General features: G+C 36.3%; 1 protein-coding gene across 13 annotated transcripts in view; it reads left to right on the top strand.

Annotated features, from left to right (window-relative positions):
• The window catches only part of SOX6 (SRY-box transcription factor 6), a 375,864-nt gene that overhangs the window by 31,829 nt on the left and 323,910 nt on the right, over positions 1–20,125 (top strand). The window lies entirely within an intron of this gene.

Genomic DNA, 20,125 nt, shown 5'->3' with positions numbered 1-20,125 from the left:
CAAACTATGCTTTCAAGATGCATTTTTTTCCATGTCTAAATTATTTACCTGCCACTGCGTCTACTTTAGCACTTCATAGATAAAGATTTTGGCATAGCCTGTAAACTGGAGAATACCACACAGTGCGTGTCTGTATCAGATATATTGTAACCAAAGAGAGTTTTTTCTTGACCTAAAATACCTGAAGTCTTCTGCACAATTGCCTCACCCAACATGGAAATATACTTACTGATTTATGTTCTAGGATATTTAATCCCCACATCAAGCTGTGGGGGAGGGGGAGGGAGAGGGAGAGGAGTAAAATGTGAAAAAGTGTGAAGTTGCAGCTTAGTGTTTTCAAATTGTGAGAAAGATTTTTAAACCTCTTAAGGAAGCACATGACAAAGCAGCCTGTCAGAAGTGGCAGCAGGTGTGGCTCTGAAAAGAAATGTATTGTCCTAAAACTTGTAGGAATGGGGGGCTCTGGGGAGTGAGACTCTGCACCGGCTGCCTGGCTGCTGGAATGCCAGTCGCTCTGCAGACACAACATGCCCCAAGATGAGCTTTGCACAGTTAGGTGACAGACTGATAAGCAGCTAGTTTTTTTTTTTTTTTTTAAACCAACCTCCAAAGTCATTCTAGCAGGGGTATTTTGCATTTGCAGATATCTGTACATTGTTCCATACATTCACTGTTTCCAATAACACATGTTCCTTTCTGATAACAAGTTACTCCTTTCAAGAGCAGCCCTCCTCTTTGTTGCTATAATATCAACGGGAAGGTGCCAGACTGTTACTGCTGATGCCTATAGCCTGTGTTGTTTTGGGAAATAATGTTGTAGGCAAATGCCAGTTTATTTTATACTTTTTGATTTCAATTCTATGTAATATCTGGGTAGGATTCACAGTAGCAAAAGAAAGCATTGGAGAATAGTCTAGTTAGAAAAAGCTGGAAGAAAAGACAATTTAGTGAGTCTCATTCAGCTTAGAAATATTTAGGCATCAGTTAGAAAAAATAAAGGTAAAATTTAAGTAAAAAATGTATTTACCTGGAAAGAAACAGAAAATATTAACCATTTTCTCTGAAGTAGATGTTAAAAGGGACTTACTGATATAATTTTAAATACAAACCTTCTTTAATTTGTATTGAAATATATTTAAGATGGGTGACATACATATCAGAAATCTAAGTGACAAAAACAAAGATCCTTTCAGTAGATGCAAGAATATCTTCTATTTTTTTAAACTATGGACCTTTGTTGTCTGTGCTGGTGCATCAATGAGACTTTTGGAGTGTGTATGTGTGTATGTACGTGTGCCTTGCAAACAGAATGGAGCTGGTCAGCCAGTTGTCCTGAGGACTGTTGTGAATGGATATATATATAATATATTATATATATATATATAATATATAATATATTTGACTTCTTTTACTTCATGTCTGAGTTACAAACCTACTTTAATTTACCATCAGGATTTGAACAAGGTGCCTAACTACTTCTAGATACCATGATTTGCTGTTACACTAACGACATGAATTACTAAAAATCTTTGCCTCTTTATTGACTGTTTTAAGTACTTAGTATTTCTAAGTGAACTTATGCTTTGAGGAGGTTTGTCTAGAAAAGTATTTCCAAAAGCAGTTCAAAAGAACAGTGTGGAAATTTGCAAGTCAAACTATGATTTATAACATTACTTTTATAAGTAGCAGCAGCAAAAATAATTGTGCTACTGCAGCCAACAGCAGTATTTTGAAATGGTAGGGTCTAATGTATGAGGTTATTGCATATGAATGGAGAGATATGTTATTGCAATGATATATTTTATTACTTGCTTCTGTTTTTATTAAGGATAATGAAAACCTTCTGTTCGGCCCTGTGAACAAAACTAATGTGACCTTTCATGTGACCCACCTGTTGTGCTTTCACAATCGATAATAGTTACCTCATGTTAGGGTGATCTGGAAAATAACAGTGTGCTAGCACCACAGAAAATAGCATTTGTGTTTCTATAGCTTGAATTCATGTTTACCTCAGATTTGAAATTAAGGAAAATCTAGGTTATCTAACAAAATGCTTAATAGGCAAAATATTGTATGAGCATTGTCTCTATTACTAGTAGATACATCTTCAAAGATGTTCAGCTGCTGAATCATAGCTGTAAACTTGCAGAATTGGCTTAAAATCTGTGATTTTTAGTAGTACCAAAGCTGGTGAGAAAGTCCAGACAAATTAAAAAGTTGGTATATATAGATGCAAGTTTTCCCACTTATTAATTTTAAAAAATAATTTTTTTCCTGTTTCATGTAGTACATAGCATTTATTCATTTTGAGTGAAGAATGTTAAAAGGCTGAATTATTTCTATACATTATTCTTCCAGTTATATTTAGTTCTTGATTCTCTAAACAAATATTTAACGTGAAAAATGTAGTTTTGTTCTTCTAGGATTGCCTAATGAACGTATTAGACTTGAATTGGGATGACTTCTGGGTTATGGGCACAAGGATTTGCAAGATCAGGACCTTACTTTCAAAGAGGTTTTCACATGTGGATTTGAAGTACATGTGCTACTGCTCAATTTGCTCGATAGACCGGAAGGGCTCTTTCCCTTTGGAGCCCTTTTGGTTTATCTGGTCAATGGCTTGCAAGCTAAGAAGGATTTACACATTGGATCAATGATCCATGAAATAAGGGGGATTTCCACAATGTCTGTCAGGGACAAGTTACAGTGTGGCCACACAGTATGCATTTTCAAAATTAACACGTATGCAGAAAAATGTAACTTTATAAATGATTATTATGTGATACTGCCTAACAGTCAGGGAAGTATGTAAATAATGTGTTATGTGTATTAGAGCAAAATTTATCATACCTCCATTTCTTTTGTTTGGATTGAAAAATGTATGCGTACATTCTGTATTCTGTGCCGGTAGTCTATGGTCTTGTACATGCGTTGACAAAGATTAGACCCAGATAACATAAGACGTCTCTCAGTGCTACCCTTTTCGTCAAGTCATGTTGACGAATTTTTTTTTCTCTTCTGACCGAGTAGGTGTCCCAGGTACTGAAGATCAGCAGTCGGCTGGAGTTACAGAACAGGGTCAAATGCCCTTAAATGAAAATGTCCTCTCCCCAGCACCTTTGTGGTTAAGCCATGAGACTGTCAGTTTGAGTCCTTCCTGATAGCAACTGCTAAGTTATGACATGAGGAGAGAGGTATCCTGCTAAGTAGGCAGGGCTTGATCAAAAGCCCCTTTGAAGTCAACAGGAATATTCCTTAAACAGGCTTTGGAACGAGCCCTTAATCATGAGGTGCTCAATCAGGCACCTAATAAGCTGCTTATTGCCTAATTACGTTCAATGGTGACTTTGGACCTGTGACCTCTGGGTAGCTTGGACCCCTTATCTTCCAGAAGCTCCATACTACAAACTGACCCACTATCAAGAGCAACTTCCCGGATCTTTATCCTCAGTTCCTTCTCTGGCCTTAAGGGACTAATCCTAAGCTGCAGTACACCTCTTCTGCTTTGAGTCTGCCAGCTGCCTCGTACCATGTGTTCCCCATTATCCTACTGTAATGAAGAGGACAAGGACTGTACCATACAGTAAACCTCAAAACTTGTCCATAAATCTGGCAAAGTTCTTGAGACCAGCAGCAGATTGAGCATTGCCATGCAGAAACCCTGTATGTCTGGATCTGATCTTTGTCAGTGTGCCTGTTTCAATTGTCCTAGCAAGGATACTTGGGTTTCAGTAAGACTTCTTCATTACAGAAGAGGCTAAATAGTGCCTGGAGCTGCACTGTCTTTTGTAGTGAGTCTCCATAGGAACATCATCTAGAGAGGTGAAATAAACTTGTCTTCATCTTCTCCGTCTTCTTTAGCCCATTCATTGACTGCTTGGTGTGTACAAGAAAGCCTTCAAGGGGTACATTGGTATGGAAAGCGAATGTTCTTAAGAAAGATGAATGATTGTTACAGAGCTTTACTATGATTTACCTTGAGCAGTACGTAAAGGATCACTGAGTATTCCTTGGAAATAAAGAGTATTAGTCTGGATGAGCAAGTTATGGGTTGAAAAGACAGATTGTAGAGTGTCTCACAAAGCTGTTTTAAGTCACCTGGGTTTCAGTATTCCTGATTATTCTTTTGAGGTTTCTCTTAAATATATTTACTGTTGAGATAATTGAAGTCGTGAACTGGCAGGCATGTCATACTGCGAAAACCCAAAATCTGTAGTAATATCTCACACCTGTTCTTCAGTAATGGTTTAGTTCTGTGACTTTTTATTAGAATTTTTCATGCTAGCAGTAGTGTTCTTAATCTCACTGTTAAACGAGTATGAATTTAGAGACAACTTGGAAGAGGGGAACGTATGATACAATCTCTTCCACAAGTTTGTGATGGGCATCAATTTGGTTATGTTCTCTCTGTCTGTGAGGTCTGAGGTTAGGGTCAGGAAAAACAGAATGCCAGAGAATTATATTGTGCTTTTAACCTCTTTCATTGCTTCTTTGTCACTACTTATATTTTCAGGATCTAATTTAGGTTCTGAGATTTCTTAGATTCTAAGCAATCTGTGGTTGGACTTAAGTCTTAAATTTTTAACAGACAAACTATTTTCACTCTTCCTTGTGTTTAGTTATTCAAGATCCAGACACCCCAAAAGACCTCATTTAAAAATGGTGTATGGGCAGGGCTTTCTGACAGTCTGGTGTCTAGAAGGGGTCTTTGTACCATTAGGGGAGTTTTTCTGAAAGCTGAAAAGACATGCATATTTTATTTATGTTTGAAATACTTAGTCCATATTGAAGATAATTAAAGAGGAGAGTGCAGTTTTTCATTTAGGACAGATAAGCAGTATTAGTTTTTATGCTTTAAAAAAAAGTACTACTGATATTTGGTTAAAAAAACCCCAAACCAGTGATTTTTGTGTACAAGAAATATTTCTGTCAGCCATTCATCTAACACGAGTTATTCTCTTCCCAGATCTTTTCCCTGTTGTGTCCTTATTGCAGCTATCATCAAAACCATTTGAAGAGTTTAATTTAGACCGAAATGATTCTCTGTAGAATAAACAGAATATCTCACCTGTGAAGGATGATTACATTTTCTAAATTTGTTTAAAAAGGAAGGACCTTCATAAGTCACAAGTGTTCTGCTTGCAGTTTTTATGGTGGAGAAATCTTACATACTTCAGGTCTGGAAATAAAGCACTGCTGCATTTGATTGCTATCAGCAATTTAATCTTTCATATTTTTGGCACTGAAAGAGTAAGGATCAGTGTTTTGGTTTGAATCATCACCTGCCTACATATTACTATTCTTTTGTTGTGAAAGTACCTTTTCCTGATTATTTGAGTACTCACAAGGTGCTGTATTAAATAAGGGCATTTCAGATGTCTTTCAGAAATTGTACATTAAAAAGCACTTGTGGTACAGATTTAGGTAAGACTAGACAAAACCAGGCATACCTTTTGAAAGTATTAGCTTGGAGTTCTCATGCATCTTCTGCATGTGTGCGTACTTCTTAACTACTTTTGCATACAGCTGAGGCTATTAACTGTTTTAAGCTGTTTGGTTTTGGTGAGTAGTTCATTCAGGTATGTCACTTGCGCAAGTCTAATTGAATGCATTTAAGGATGGAGAGTCAAATTCTTCACCTGCACACATTCTCATTCTCCCCAGCAGCAACACTGGTACAGATTTGCTTTGCAAATAAGAGAAGTCTTGCCAGGAGCTGTGCAAATGAATTTCCCTGGCATTCATGGCAAGAACAGGATCAGAGAATATACTATGGTATGTCTCAATGGTCTCTTGCAGGCCTTGCAGCAGTTGTACAGTTTTGCTAGCTACTAAAGCTGAGGGTCTGCAGCGATGGCCTCTAGAGTCACGTCTGTGGCTCTACCAACTCTGTTACTCCTCTGGACCATCTCAGAGTGTGTTGCATACATAAGCAGCTAATCCATTTGTGCCACAGCATCTGGCTAGTCCAGATTTCCAGTAAGAATGGGATCTTTCAATAAGATTTTGGTTTGTCTGATTTGTTAAATACCCTATGCTGTCTCCTGTGTAAAGAAACAATTATTTAGATATCATGTTCCATATATATGCACCTGAGAAAAGTTATATGTAGTATATTTTATGTCGACCTTAATTTGTGAATTTTCATTCAGTATTTAGAGGGTGAAAACCACTGCTAAGGACCTGAAACAGGCCAAATATGCTACCGTTGCTATTTCTTAGGCTTTTTACCTATCCCAGCTGTTTTCTTTAGTGTCAGTTATATTTTTTTCCCCTTTATAATAGGTTATATTTTTTTCTCTGTAAAGCTATGTTAAAATTGCATACCTGAATTAATTTGGTGTTGGTTGATTGTTCCTCATACTTGTTACCAAGCTTGAAAGCTCAAGAGGTTTTTCAGTATATTTCCAGCAGCTCATAAGATGTGAAATGTCAACATTTTCAATGAAAAATTAGTTGCGTGTGCTTTTTTTTTTGAGGGTTAAGCTTGAGACTCTGTAGAACCAGGTTTCAGTAACATCTTTAGGAAAATCAGGGCCATCTCGAGATTGAATCTTACATACCGAGTGTCAACTTTAAGAGTAGATTTGCTTTACATATTTCTAAATATCTGCTGCAGTTTGGTACAGTGGTGTATATTCTTATTTCACCTTTCTTCTCCTTGAAAGACCTGGGTATCTTCTTATTTTGTGTATGTAGGATTTCCTGTTTCTGCTTCCCTGCATTGTCTCCTGCCTTTTTACAAGAACAGAATTTTGTTCATCCTGTAATATTTGTTCTGTATTAAAAACAGTACACAAAAGTCAAAAGGCAGCTTTGAACACAGTAGTTTGGCCAAAAATCTATTGATGTGACAGGATTTCTGTTCATAAATTGGGGGAGAAAATAAAATTTGGGGAAGAAAAAGGTCTGAGCTTATAGATCCTCTCAGGATTTTAAAAGCTGAAGAAAGGTAAACATCTATGCTCTCATTTTTATTAAATGGGTCTCTATTCAAAAGTATTTGTGTGTAGCTGGCTAGTTGTGAATGTAAATATATGCGTATGTGTTTGTGAAAACATATTTTATAATTTAAAGTTCTTTAGTCTGTTAATTAAAATAATACCCCTGAAAGCAACTGGTCTGTCAAAGATGACATAGCTCAGTTTTTATATCCTCTGTTTATAAAAGGACCAATGAAAATTTTATTCTAACTGACAGCCAAGTAGACAGAAGAATAACCTAAAGACTGCTTATGCCAGAGTATGAGCAACACAATAATTTTCTAAGATTAATATGGCTGGCTGTAACCTGATCATATATGGATCAACTGATGATCTAGATTAATTTATCATGTGTCTGACTAGCAGTTCTAAATTCCAGGAAAATATCTACATTGTGTTTAGTGAAAAATAGCCTATTCAGTACAGATGTTTTGCAGACAGTGATGGAAGTGATTCCTAGTAAGTATACTGGAAACTGAGAAACCCATATTAGAATAGGATAAATATATTTTGTTATTGGCAAACTTCAGCTTTTTTAATCTGAGGTTTAGAAAAGCCATTATCTTCTTTCATATAATTTGGTATTACAATTAATGATTACACAAGGAAAAATTTCAGATGCATTTAGAATTAAACAGAATGGAATAATTTTTGACCAGAGCCTAAAAAAAATTATCCTTTTGGGCCACACTGTTAAGGATTTATTGCCGTATTCTTTCCTTTCTTTTTCCTCTTTGCTTCCTTCCTCTTCCTTGCCATTAAATGGTAGGATTGTTTTAATTATTTAAAAGAGAGGGGATTGTGGATACTTCTGAAGTGTCAGCTTCCATACCTAAGCCTTGCTGGCTTACCGAGCTTTTCCAGTTCACTGATGCAAGTGCAAGCATTGAATGGTTCATATACAGTTCTAATTCCAGCATATTTGGCAGTTATTTCTTGAATGGCCTAATTTTACATATGATTAGTTTTTTATTCTTAAATTGCAACATAAACTGTGTGCATTATACCACGCAGTTTACCACAGAAAGAACCACGCACCGGCCTCATGACTAGCTCGTATGCTTTGCAAAACTGTTCATTTTTCAGGGCTGGCAATTCAGTTTTAATGTGCTCAAGGAATTCAGGTAAACTGGTAAGATGTATCTTGTATGTGAAAGTGAGAATCTTAGCTGGAGGAGAAGTTGGTCCTTCTTTCTCTTCTGGTAGGACTTCGTAGGATAGAAGTCAGATTCTAGTACGTTGAAATTTCCTTTTGAGCCCATGCTTTGGCAAGATGCTGCCTTGTTGCTTATAAAATGACTAAAGTGTCTACCTAACGCAAGTGCCAAGACAAAATATGTTCTGTATTTTGGTAATTGTGCAGAAAGAACACCAGATGGTTCTGATGATGAAGCGCTTTGGGTGGGATCACCAAGTTTTAATGGATGGCAAACTCCAAAGTCTTAATTACCAACCTCTCTAGAGCATATTTTTATCAGAGTAGACAAATTATTTTCAGACATAACAAAGAACGAACCATATTTTTCTTTGCGTCTACCTGATAAACCTAATTTAGCTTCTCTGAAGAAGTATCTGAAACTCAGAATGCTTAGACCTAATAGAAAGGGTGCCGAATTTTGTTTCCAAAGTGGAAAAACTGTGTTATGAACAACGCTGCTTTTGCTTGAGTAGCTTGCTATTTTCCCAGCATGCTCAGCTTTCACAGTGTGCTTTTAATGTAAAAAATGTCTGAGGTGGCTGAAGAGTGGTCTGTTCTTTTAGGAGATCTTCCCATCAGAGGAATTTGGACAGGTCACATTTAGAGAGCAGAGAAACTAAACTAGTAGCAGGTCACACAGCGCATTTTATAACTCCCAGGATGTTGCTTGATTTAATAAAATAAATTCATACAAGTTTGAAATGTTGATTGATTTGCTTCTGCAGTGTTAAAATTTGACTTTTATTTTTCTTACAATTCCTAGCAGTAATTTCTGTGTAGAGGACTTTGTATATTTGAATGAATTATTCTGTCTATAATTCTTTTTATATGCTCTATTTGCTAAATCCTAGTGATGTTACAGAACCTCATTATGTTAGCATTTGCACACATTTTTTACATAGGAATAGTATTATTCTTGTCTGAAACTCTAGTTGTTATTGTCATTGAAATAATTGAAAGTTTTGCTGACTGTAGTGTGATTATTGGGTCAGCTTGTTGAAATACATCCTGGTTGAGGCATAGTTGAGAGAATGAGGCCAAGTGTAGCCATTGCTTGTATCATGCAGGTTCTTCGGCTTCTGTAAAATTGGACTGGTGCAACTGTCATGCACTGTGAAATTTGAGTTTTATAAAATGTGAGAATACTGTTTCTTATGTTGCCATATCACAGTGAACAAAACCAGGACCTGGTGATGTTTTTTGACCCTCTTATTGTGTCTGCAGGAGCCAGGTTTTAAAGATTGTTTGGACTTGCTCTAGAGGACAGCTGTTTTTCCAGGTAGGGAGAAGTATCAAGAAGAGTATCATGTATGATTGATGGGAGACACTCTTGTTGGCATTGAGCCACTTTGTAAATTTTTCTATATAATTATCTCTTAATTTTTGTACATGCACTTAAGCAACTTGTGATTAGTTCATCTTAAAATCAAAGTGAGCAGACTTGCAGAGACAATTCATCTGACTTGTAAGAGTAATGAATTTGTTTAATACTTATAAGTTTTTAAATGCTTTAATAGTATTTTTACTGATTTTTGCAAAGGTCTGCATAGCTTATGCTGGGATTCTGTTGTCTCTGATCTCACTGAGTAGAACGTTATTCCTTGATTTTGAGGCAGTGACTTGCTTTTAAGGTACTGCTAAATTGCAGAAACTACTCCAGTACATGATGTCAGTATTAGAAATGTGTGTTGTTTCATCTCCCTTCTAGATCCTGAAATTAAGGTTTGAAAGTTCCAGAAACTTTATGTTGGCACTCTGTACAGAGGAAAATATCATTCAACTGTAGTATTCTTAAATATTTATTTTCTTGTAAGGTATTTTATAATGCTTCCAGATGAAATTTTGTAAGTGCACAATATGTTCTTGTGATGGTTAATAATAGTAGCGTCTGATTTTGTGGTGAATTATCAGGTACTGATAATTCAGCACAGTTTTGAAAATTTCTAAGAGATTTCTTACCTCATCGTGGTGACAAAACAAAAAGCAAAATCCTAGATCCATTAAAATTATGGTTGTTCTGCAATGAATCAAGTACAGCCGGGTTTTAACTCTGCATTCCAAAAATAGCCATGACTTCCTCTGAGATCAGGAGTCCCCAGGGTTCGATATATTTCTTTGAGGGATCGTATTTATTCACACTAAGTAGTGTGTCTGTTGATACTTTCAAATTTAATGTCCTATTAGAACTGTATACTTTTAAGACCCTTTATGGTAATTTCCACAGCACTGAGAACAATGAGGTTTGAATGTAGCTATGACCTGCAGTACCACCCTAATGCACTTAGTTGGGAAGAAAGTGAATGATTAAGTTATTTCAAAGCAAGAAGTAGTTAGCAATAAAATTATTGAAATTATAAACATATACTTGGAACTATAGCTAACATTTTACAGTTTATTAAATGAAGAAAGAGTAGAATAAAGATTAATTACTTTGTTAAGTGGGCTAAATAATCATTAATGTGATTTCTGTTCTTGACAGTGGCATTGGCTAAGATGATAAACCTTTCCTTTTTTCCTTGATTTCCTAGAAAGTTTTAGTATAAGCTTACTTATACACAAGTAATTAACTTTGCACTGCATTCTGAAGGGTGCATATGCCAGGAAAAGAGAGCAGAGTCACCAGGAAAAAGAGAAATTTCTAGCTCAGAGAAGCAAAGTATGTTTAGCTGAAGTAAAGTAGAGGAATTGGAAAATTTTACCAAAAATAAAAAGCAACCTACATACTTCATAATTGCCAGGGAGCAGTTATAACTTGTACTTTAATGATTTCTGATGGATGTTGCTGTAATGTTCATTCTGGTGTTCGTTAAAAAGAAAACAGAGAAAACAACACCCTAAAATTCCACAGCAATAGCTGCTTCATTTAGCGCAAGACAGAAACATATTTGATGCACTTTCTAAAGATCTTTCTTTTTAAAGAAACATAAGTAATTCCCTGTATATTTTTCTTTCCTCATTCTTTTTCTTTTGTTTAGTTAAACTGGTGATAAGATCCTGTAATGAGACATGTCAGGCTGATGACTTAATTTTGTGAAACTTTTGGGTTTGCTATCCAGAGTGTTGCCAACTTTTTCAGTATGGTATTTTTAAGTTTTTTTTTTTTTCCAGGATCAGTATTCCATTTACACTTTTGAAATATCATACGCAAAACACCTAGTAGCCACCCCTCTAGCTGTCAGCTACTCATTGCTGCCTGTCAGTATCATGCTGAGGGCAGGTGCAGATAGCCTGAGGCTCATAGATGTTGAGCAATGGTAGTAAATGCCTGGAGATACGGTTTTATATGACTGCCTAAAGAGGCTAGGAATCATTTTTCTCACATGAAAACCAGCACCCTTACCCCAAACTTGCCTTTACATTTCTAGCTTGGGACAGTCTGTCCTGAAGTGCAGGGTGCCTCTCACTCCAAGATCAACAGTTTAGTAGTATGTGATCTCTATACATAGTACAAAAAAACAGCCTATGAAAATCAGACTGGTCTTTATGGAATGATAGAAAGTAGTGCTTTAGCTTTTTAACATGCTTGACTGTTAGCACCCTTGACTGAGCTTAACGTATATTTGAATTAGGGGTTGTTGTATCATTCACTTGATGGGCAGTATTGCCTGCATGGATTTCTATCTATGGTGAACATGGTTCTGATTTCAAAATATCTTGCAGAGGTGAATACTGCATTAAAAATAGGAAATAAAAATCTTTAGGCAACAGGCAACAAGGACAAGTATTGTTCAAATCACAAAACAGATTTTGGTGGAGATGTCATAGCTGAAAATGAGAAGAAACTAGGGCTTCACCTGGTTAAGTCTCAAAGGTTTGAATTCTTATTGAAGTGATAGCTTTAATATTCAATGCAGATTTCTTTTCCCAGGTACACTATTTCCTTAATTAAACACATTTTTTTGCTTGCTTTATGACTAATGAAGTAGTCATGCTTTAGAAGAGACTGAAAAGAGGATGGGAGCATTTTATTTTGAGGGCCTGTTGAGGTAATGTGGTTCAGCTTTTTTCATGTCATTTACTTGTACAGCAGGTGAAGAGTTAAATGTCTTCAGGATTGATTACTGGAGAGAATCACAGATACAGTGGTCCTTTGGGCAGAATATAAAGCCACATCCTTGCTGGTAGCACTCTGTGCCACACACTGGGTCCACCTGGATCTCCTTTTCCCTGTTTATAGCATCAGGAGAAATTAATTTTAAATATCAGAGCTGAGAGAGAAAGGTATGGAAGGTCTTATTTAAAAAAAAACCAAACCACTTTTAAAGGGGCTTAAGCTATAATTATTATGTTACAGGAAAAAACCCCAAAACCCAAGACATGTAATAAGGCGGTTTTGTCCCTCAGTGAATCTGGGGAAGCAGACCTGAAGGCAGACATTCTTAAGGCCTTCTAATTGATTTTTATGTCCTACTTAACTAGCATTGAAAATCTGAGCTTCTTTGATATGGTACTCTGCAATACAGAACCCCAATATTTTGTTTGGATTTACACTAGTTTTAATGGGAGTAAATGGCACTCTTACACTCTATTGTAGTACTGCAAAGTAGATTTATCAGGAAAAAATGTGAGTTTGTGTACAGCTGACTTAGCTGCTGGCCATTTTTCTTGCAACCTGTTTACATTAAGTTCTGAAGGTTCTGTTGTGTAATTGCACCACAGTTGTGACAGATTAAATCTCCAGTTTTCAAATCCAGTTTCCAGTTTTCAAATCTAAGCGCTACATGGTATATTTATGTTGGAATTTTAAGTATAGTAATGTATTCCTGGGAACTAGTATTATTGAAATCTAAAATATCAGCTAGACGTTTCAGCCGTCTTGCTATTTGTAGCTCTTGGAAATAATGGTAAAACTGGGCTTTCACTATTAACACTACAGCCTTCTCCCCAGTATACATCTCTTCGCTTGAAGGCTTTAGTTTCCTGTTTAAGAGGTTTCTTGTTACTATTCTAAGCCTTCCTTATGCATATATAGGTATTTCACTATCAAAAATTGTGCCAAGGAGTTTCCATCTGATAAACATAACACGAGTTCAATTTAGTAGGTGTTTAAGTCAAAGTCCAGTGAAAGAACCTTATGAAGAGGTGTCCTAAACCTTTTGCATGATTGGTATGCAACAGCTTCAGACTTCAAGCAGTGATGTACAATGACACAAAGCCTCGCATGTTATTTAACTGTTCACAACTCTACATAATTCTTATTGCTTTGCCTAGCAAGAAAAATACATTTATGTAATTTTTTAAAGTTTTTATTTCTAAAATTATTGTTTATTTTCTCAGAGGAGATCAGCAACTGTGGAGTATATATACATATATGTAAATTATATAATAAAATATAAATAAATAAATAAATATGTAACTGCAAATATAGATAGTTGATTTGAATCACAAATCAATGTGATTCCATTCTGTTGTGTAACTGAATTTCAATTTAGTCCAATCCAAAGCTTATGAAGCTCATTAAAGAGATGTGACTATGTGCTAGATTACATTTTGAATATTTTTTTGTACTTTTTATACTGTCCTTTTTGGTCATATGACTGAACTGCAAGAACATTCCCTCTTTCAAATAAAGTAAGCCAATTCTTCAGTAAAATTACTTTAAACATTGGTCTGAATATGAAAGAGCATGGAATATGACATGTTATATATTCAAAGGTAAAAGGAGCCAAAACCTACTAATTTAAATACAATTCATCAAGAAAAAAATACATCAATGTGGAAGGCTAACAGCTCCTGGTATGTGTGTTGATCTTGCATAATGCAAATAGTTCATAATGATAATATCACATAATAAACAGAAAACATTGTTATTTTATGTTAAAGTGGTATCCAGAGAAAGAGAGAACCTTTGTGAGATTGTTTTACAGTAGTGCCCTTAAATGCCATTACAGTTGCAAATCTCTGTAGACACATAGGAAGAGATTAAAAAGCTGTAATTCCTAATGGAGAAAGTACAGGTGAGGCACAGAGAGAGAGAGAAGAGGAAAAAAAAATCACCAAGTAGTATAATGCAGGTCAGTGCCAGAGCTGCCATATCTGTCTTTGCAAAGTTGATTTCAATGGTTGTATGACACATGTGAGTCTCCGAAGAGTGACTCTGGATGCCATTTCTAAGCTGTATCCTCTGCCCACCGCTCCTTCTCTAGGTGTAGAAAGTAACTTTCCACATTTCCAGTTTGTGTTTACTGGGAAACTCTCTCTGTATTTGATATATCCTTCTAACAGTACCACATATTGGAGGGGTTCCTGGTATTTGGAACACCATTCATACTTCTTGGGGCTTGTAATGCTGTAAGTTTTCTTTCTGGGCACATTTGCCTTGTTTATGCCTTCAACACGTGGTTCTGCATATGTAAATGCTACAGAAATGTACCTGTTCTGGAAACTGTTTTATTTCATTCAATTGTATTGATTAGGAATTACCCATCCTGTGGCTTTTAAAATGGCATGTAGCTCACAAGAGGTTCAGAAGAGTTTTTTGTGTCACAGCTACATCATGTGAGTGGCAGTGGACTAGTGCAAGGATGGCTGGGAAAACTGAGTCTCTTGATGCGGGAGCAGGCAGCCAGCAGTGCTTACAAGCTTATCCTTTATGTGTGAGGAGGCTTTTACTATCTCTAACCCATGAGTTATAACTGGAGTTCCTCCTCTCCTTCAGCCTTCCAAGCAGTGTGGTATATGTCTTGTGGTTCTTATCTGCTTGAAAGTATGAGTACAGACCTTATCAGATCTGGAATGCTAGCCCTCTTCCTTTTATACGAAAGAATAAATACATACTTAGATATTTCTTTCATCTGCACAGTGAATTAGATGTTTTTGGTGTTTTTAAGTGTAATTTTAGTGGCAGGTGTAGCAATACGTTTGAATGAATTGTTGGACTTGTGCAGTACGTTTTTTTTCATCAAAATCCTTTTTAATCTTAACCTGATGTTGTGCTATGAAGTGTTACAATCAAAAGACCTTAATTTTGTATTCTGTGTGCTGGTCCTGTAGTGACTGGATTCTTTATAGATACACGGACACACAGCAGACAAACCTTCATGAGCTGCCTGTTGAAGACATAATGTGACTTTGCACATGCAGAGAAGAGCATACAGAGCTCTTATAGTCAGTTATATGATACAGTGCTGCCAGTGGCACATGCCACTACTGAGTGATATCCTTTTGGGAGACACAGAGAGCAACTGCCCTGTGAACCACCCTGTGGTGTTTGGCAAAAGAGGTGATGCTTATGGGATTCCTTTTTTTGAACAGGTAGTTTACAGAAACACCACCTATTGTATTTGTATGTCAACATGCTTTTTGTAGGCAGATGTGAGGTTGCTCTAAATCGGGAGTCATGTAGTTTACGTAAGTGTTAACCATACCTAAACTGGATCAGAGTGGGTTTGTGGCCAGTCATCTCTGAGTGTGGGCACAGTGAGCTTGCATCTCACTGCAAAACTCTGTGGGGATGGATCCTGTTTTAGGTATTTTTTTGAGCCTCATTTCTACAATAATGACATCACATCTAGTACGTAGAATTATGAAGCATCACTATTACAGAAGGAAGAAATAGTAGCACCTTTTTATGAAAGAAAAAAAGAACTAAGAAGCACTTGCTTGTCTTGCAAAGAAACTCTTGCTGAAAACTGAGCAAAAAATCTATAGCAAGGGCAGTGACTCAGTCCAGAGCTTCAGAGACCAATGTTTACATTGTTTGCATCATGGTGTTGTTCTTACCTTACCAAGATGCGACATGTGTTTTTAAAATGACCAGTGGCATAACAAGTGGTATGCTCCAAGTTCTCCTTTGGCTGCAATCTCTGTTACAGAGAACAAAAATCCAAGCGAGGATCATTGCAGAGGGACTATTCTAAAATGAAAAGCGTTAGTGAGAAAACATTGTGGTTGTTTTGGTTCAATTGGTGGTTTTTTTTGTTCTGCTTTGTTTCATTTTGCTTTTTGTTTTTTTGCTAATGCATGGAAGCAAGGAGAGTAAGCAGTATAAGAAACAAGCCAGCAAAGGCAGTAAAATGCAATCCTGGGCTGTTGAGGAGAAGTGACACAAAGGAAGATAACAGGAATTTGCTTTTATTGTTTGCTTGTAGAAAGTCTCATTTATACTGGTTAATGATTGTGCTTACTTTCCTGTTTCAAAATGATTGTGTATGAATTTTTTTTTTGTGTGTAAGTAAACCATTCTTCATTGAATCACCTTGAAACTGTGCCCTTTCCCTCAATTAGGTAAGATTTTCTAAATATCAAACTCACAGGAATCTCTTCATAATCTGTGCCCTTAAGTTTTGAGATTGTTGTAAAGAACTTAAAGGTCATTAATTTTGTATTAATTGTGAAATTTTGCACATTTCAGGGTGTGAAATTGCGATATAATTCAGGTTCTAAGTTTATAGCTTAATTTCTGTAGTATTCCTTTTTCTCATTTCACATCGTGCTGTAATTCTGAAAATAGAATTTTAACAGTTGTTGAATGGTACATATTTTAGTCCCTGCAGCCCACAATGATAGGCCACAGTCTCAAATGATATAACATGATGCCATGCTTTTTACTAAATAACTGCTTCCATTTTTTACTTGCAGGCTTCCTTCATGCTCACTGATGACTGAGCACATAAAACACAGGCTACCTGTAGAGACTTTATCTTAGAAGAATCAGAATATTTAAATTTAAATATTTACAAAGTATATGATTCTTTTCTGCTTTCCAAAAATGGTGAAATCTTTTGTTCTGATAACTAAAATATCATGGGATTATTAGAGCTGGTACTGTTTGGGTGAGAAGAGAGGTATTTTATTAGTGACATTTGGCTCTTTATGGAATTTTCTTTGGTTCGTAACACTTAGGACATAGAAAATCCTGCAGCCATTTGGTGATGTATATAGCCTCTTTTATGTCCAGTATTCTCCTAGTGTCAAGATGTGTTTGCAAGACAAGCAAAAGCTTAGCTTTTTGAAAAGTGAGGTATTTTGAAAGATTCTGTGAAGTTGTTGGATAACTGTACATTATTCTTAGTCAAGTCAATGGGAGATAGTTAACTTTATTAATGCAGAGACTTTGGCTTAAAATGGTTCTTTTAAGCCAGGCCTGTGACTTCTTGATGTTTGTGGAAATGACCTTGGTCTTATTTCACTTTACCTGACGTTAGGACATTTTTTCCTATTAAAAAAACTGATCCCAAACAAGTAGACAATCAAAATAATGAAAACTGCTGTGATGTTAGCTTTTGAGCAAACTTTTTCATTTAAAATGTAGCCTTTTTCTGGTTTTCTAAACCAGACTTTTTGAGGCAAGTGGGCAAGTAATCAACCTTTGCTGTTTTCATTGAAGTCTTGTTGCCCTTCTATCATTTTGTAAATCTCTGTCTTTTTGGTTTCGTGTTTTCATGCTTCTGGCAGTTTGTGTTGTTTGGGTATTTTTCTCCACTTTCCAGGACCTGGGAGTCCATGGTGTGTTACATCTGGATGTTTTCAGCAGGAGATGTCACAGAAGTATAGCCAGTAGCTTCATATAGATCTGCTATATTGTATCTGCTTTTGCCTCAGTTACCCCACTGGGAGCCGTTCTTCCACTTCTATGTTGCAATGCTGGTTAGTACCAGAGTTCTGGAGCCACTGCTCTACAGATTTAGGTATTTACACTGTGTTTTCCTCTACCTTCAAAAGTTTTGGCAGTTAAACAGGGTGGTAGAACAGAGAGTCAGCTATACTACAGGAAGAAGAAAACATAACCTTTTTTATTTGGTTGGCGCTACATGCTGATTTAAGTACGAAACATCTTTTGACAAAGAGCACAGTTCTTAATAACAGGATACTTTAAAGAAAACTTTGTTCTTGTATATGTTTATACAATAGTTATTCACCTGTGTGGTCACCTGGAGTTCAACTCAAGACATCTAAAGTGAAAGTGTAAATGGCTTAACCGAATAGAGTAAGGACTAGACTTCTGAAAGGGTTAGGTCTGGCTTCTCAACATCGATGGGAGTTGGCCTCAAAAACACCTTTAAAAACATAATGCAAGTCTTTTACTGATAAAAGAAATGGGTATAAAAAGCCTACACGAAACAGCTAGTGACCTGTACAGTATTAGTCCTTGGTCTGTTTTATTTGTGTAATAAATTTATGTTTAATTTTATGATTGGTATAGGATACACCTGATAGAAATTTTGTATTAAACTTTATGATGTCAATGTTTGATGGACAGAGAATTTTCTACATGGATAAGAAAACAGAGGGTTTTTGGGGGGGGTTAAAGAAATTACCTGGAAAGCTCAAAAAGAAAACAAATATGAAAGGCTATAGTACACAGGACTATGGGTGTAAAAGAGGAAAAAAAACCCCACGTTACTAACTGTTTCCTCTGATTAGGTCATGAGGTTTGGTTTTGTTTATTTTGTGTGTGTGTGCGTGTGTGTGTGTTAGCTATATTGTCTTTTGAGCAAGGGACTTTGCAAGATAAAATGAGTCAAAGCAGTAAGAAATAGGTTTAATTGTTCCTCCATATAAACCACAGGTACCTCAGACTTGAATTTCCACTGTGAATAACTATTTTTGGTTGATTAGGTTGTTTTCAGCATTTTATTTATACTCTGGTTGTGTTGGTAGACCACTGCTGTTATTGAACATTTAATTGATTTTCACTTTTTATTAAGTTTACTAAGGAAATGTGATTGAAAGAAAAGTCAGTTTTGTATGATGTACTACTTACAGCAGTCTAGCTCAGATGAGCCTGTTTTGAATAGATTGGGCTGTTTGGGGCTGGGTTTTTTTGTTTTGTTTGTTTTCCACCCTGACCACCCACGTAATGGATAAGCCCGCAGCTGACTCTCAGTTCTGATGTGTTATCTGAGCAACAAACTTTCATTTGCTCAAGATGACTGGGTATGGTTAGCCCTGTTCTCCGTTGCTTGCACTGTTGCTGTAAGAAATAAGGCTTCATATGCATATTATTCTGCAGGGTTTTTTTACCAAACTGAACTTTTTTTTTCTGATAGATTAACAGAGTGCTAAAGCTAAATTAAAAATTTTGTATATTTAACCTTTCCCCCTAATTGCTTGCCCAGAATAAAGGTTTGGTGCTTTGTTCCTAAATTCTCTACACGAGGTGGTGTGCATTAAAGTGTATTTATGCTCTTTCAGATTAATTAACTGTGACCTTATGAACCACTGTCCTTGTTTAATTGGTGGCTCCAAAGCACACTAATGGCATAAATCAGCTGATAATGAGATTCAGACTTGCTTTTAAAATATATAATAACACTGCATTGATATAGCAAATGAGATTTGTTGACTCTCTGTTGGTATTACAGGAGAGAAGACACAATTAAATGCGTGCTTTCAGGATGGGGGAGGGCTCGGTTGGAATGAATAATACGCAGTTCAGGGTGGGTGTATGAAATAAGGAGGATATTCTACATCAAGATAAGTTTGGTATTCTCTCCTTGTCTCTAGGCACTGCACAGTACTGGCTGGTGCACTTTAGGATACAGAAATGTTGTGGGAAGGTGTTTCTTAAAGATTACTGGAGGCTAACAAAAATGATGATTTCATCTTAAATATAGTTACATGTTTTTAAACTGAGCTTACACCCACTCTTTTATGAACTGCAAATTAATCAGATACCTCCCAGAGAACAGAAAGGTTTTGACCTAAACTAGTTGCCCAGGCTCCATGACTATTTTCAGTTTAATGTTACCCATATCCATCCTCACATTTTGGAAAGAAAACAAGGGCTGTGCAACAAAGTTTCTTTGTTTTCCTAAGAACTAAAAATGTGCTGTATGTAGACCAAACAATAAAAATAAACTACTGAACTACCTTCTAATGCATGGGGGTTCAGGAGAGAGGAAACCATGGATATTTAGAGGCATAAAGTGAGTCATTGTGCTAGTTAAAGAATTTTATAAGGCGAGCTCTGTGGGTTTGAGTTGCATCTGTTACCTTTCCA

Source organism: Phaenicophaeus curvirostris, chromosome 5 (assembly GCF_032191515.1).
Source record: "Phaenicophaeus curvirostris isolate KB17595 chromosome 5, BPBGC_Pcur_1.0, whole genome shotgun sequence".
In the NCBI taxonomy this organism is placed as follows: Eukaryota; Metazoa; Chordata; class Aves; order Cuculiformes; family Cuculidae; genus Phaenicophaeus; species Phaenicophaeus curvirostris.
This window is presented reverse-complemented; position numbering and strand designations above follow the sequence as displayed.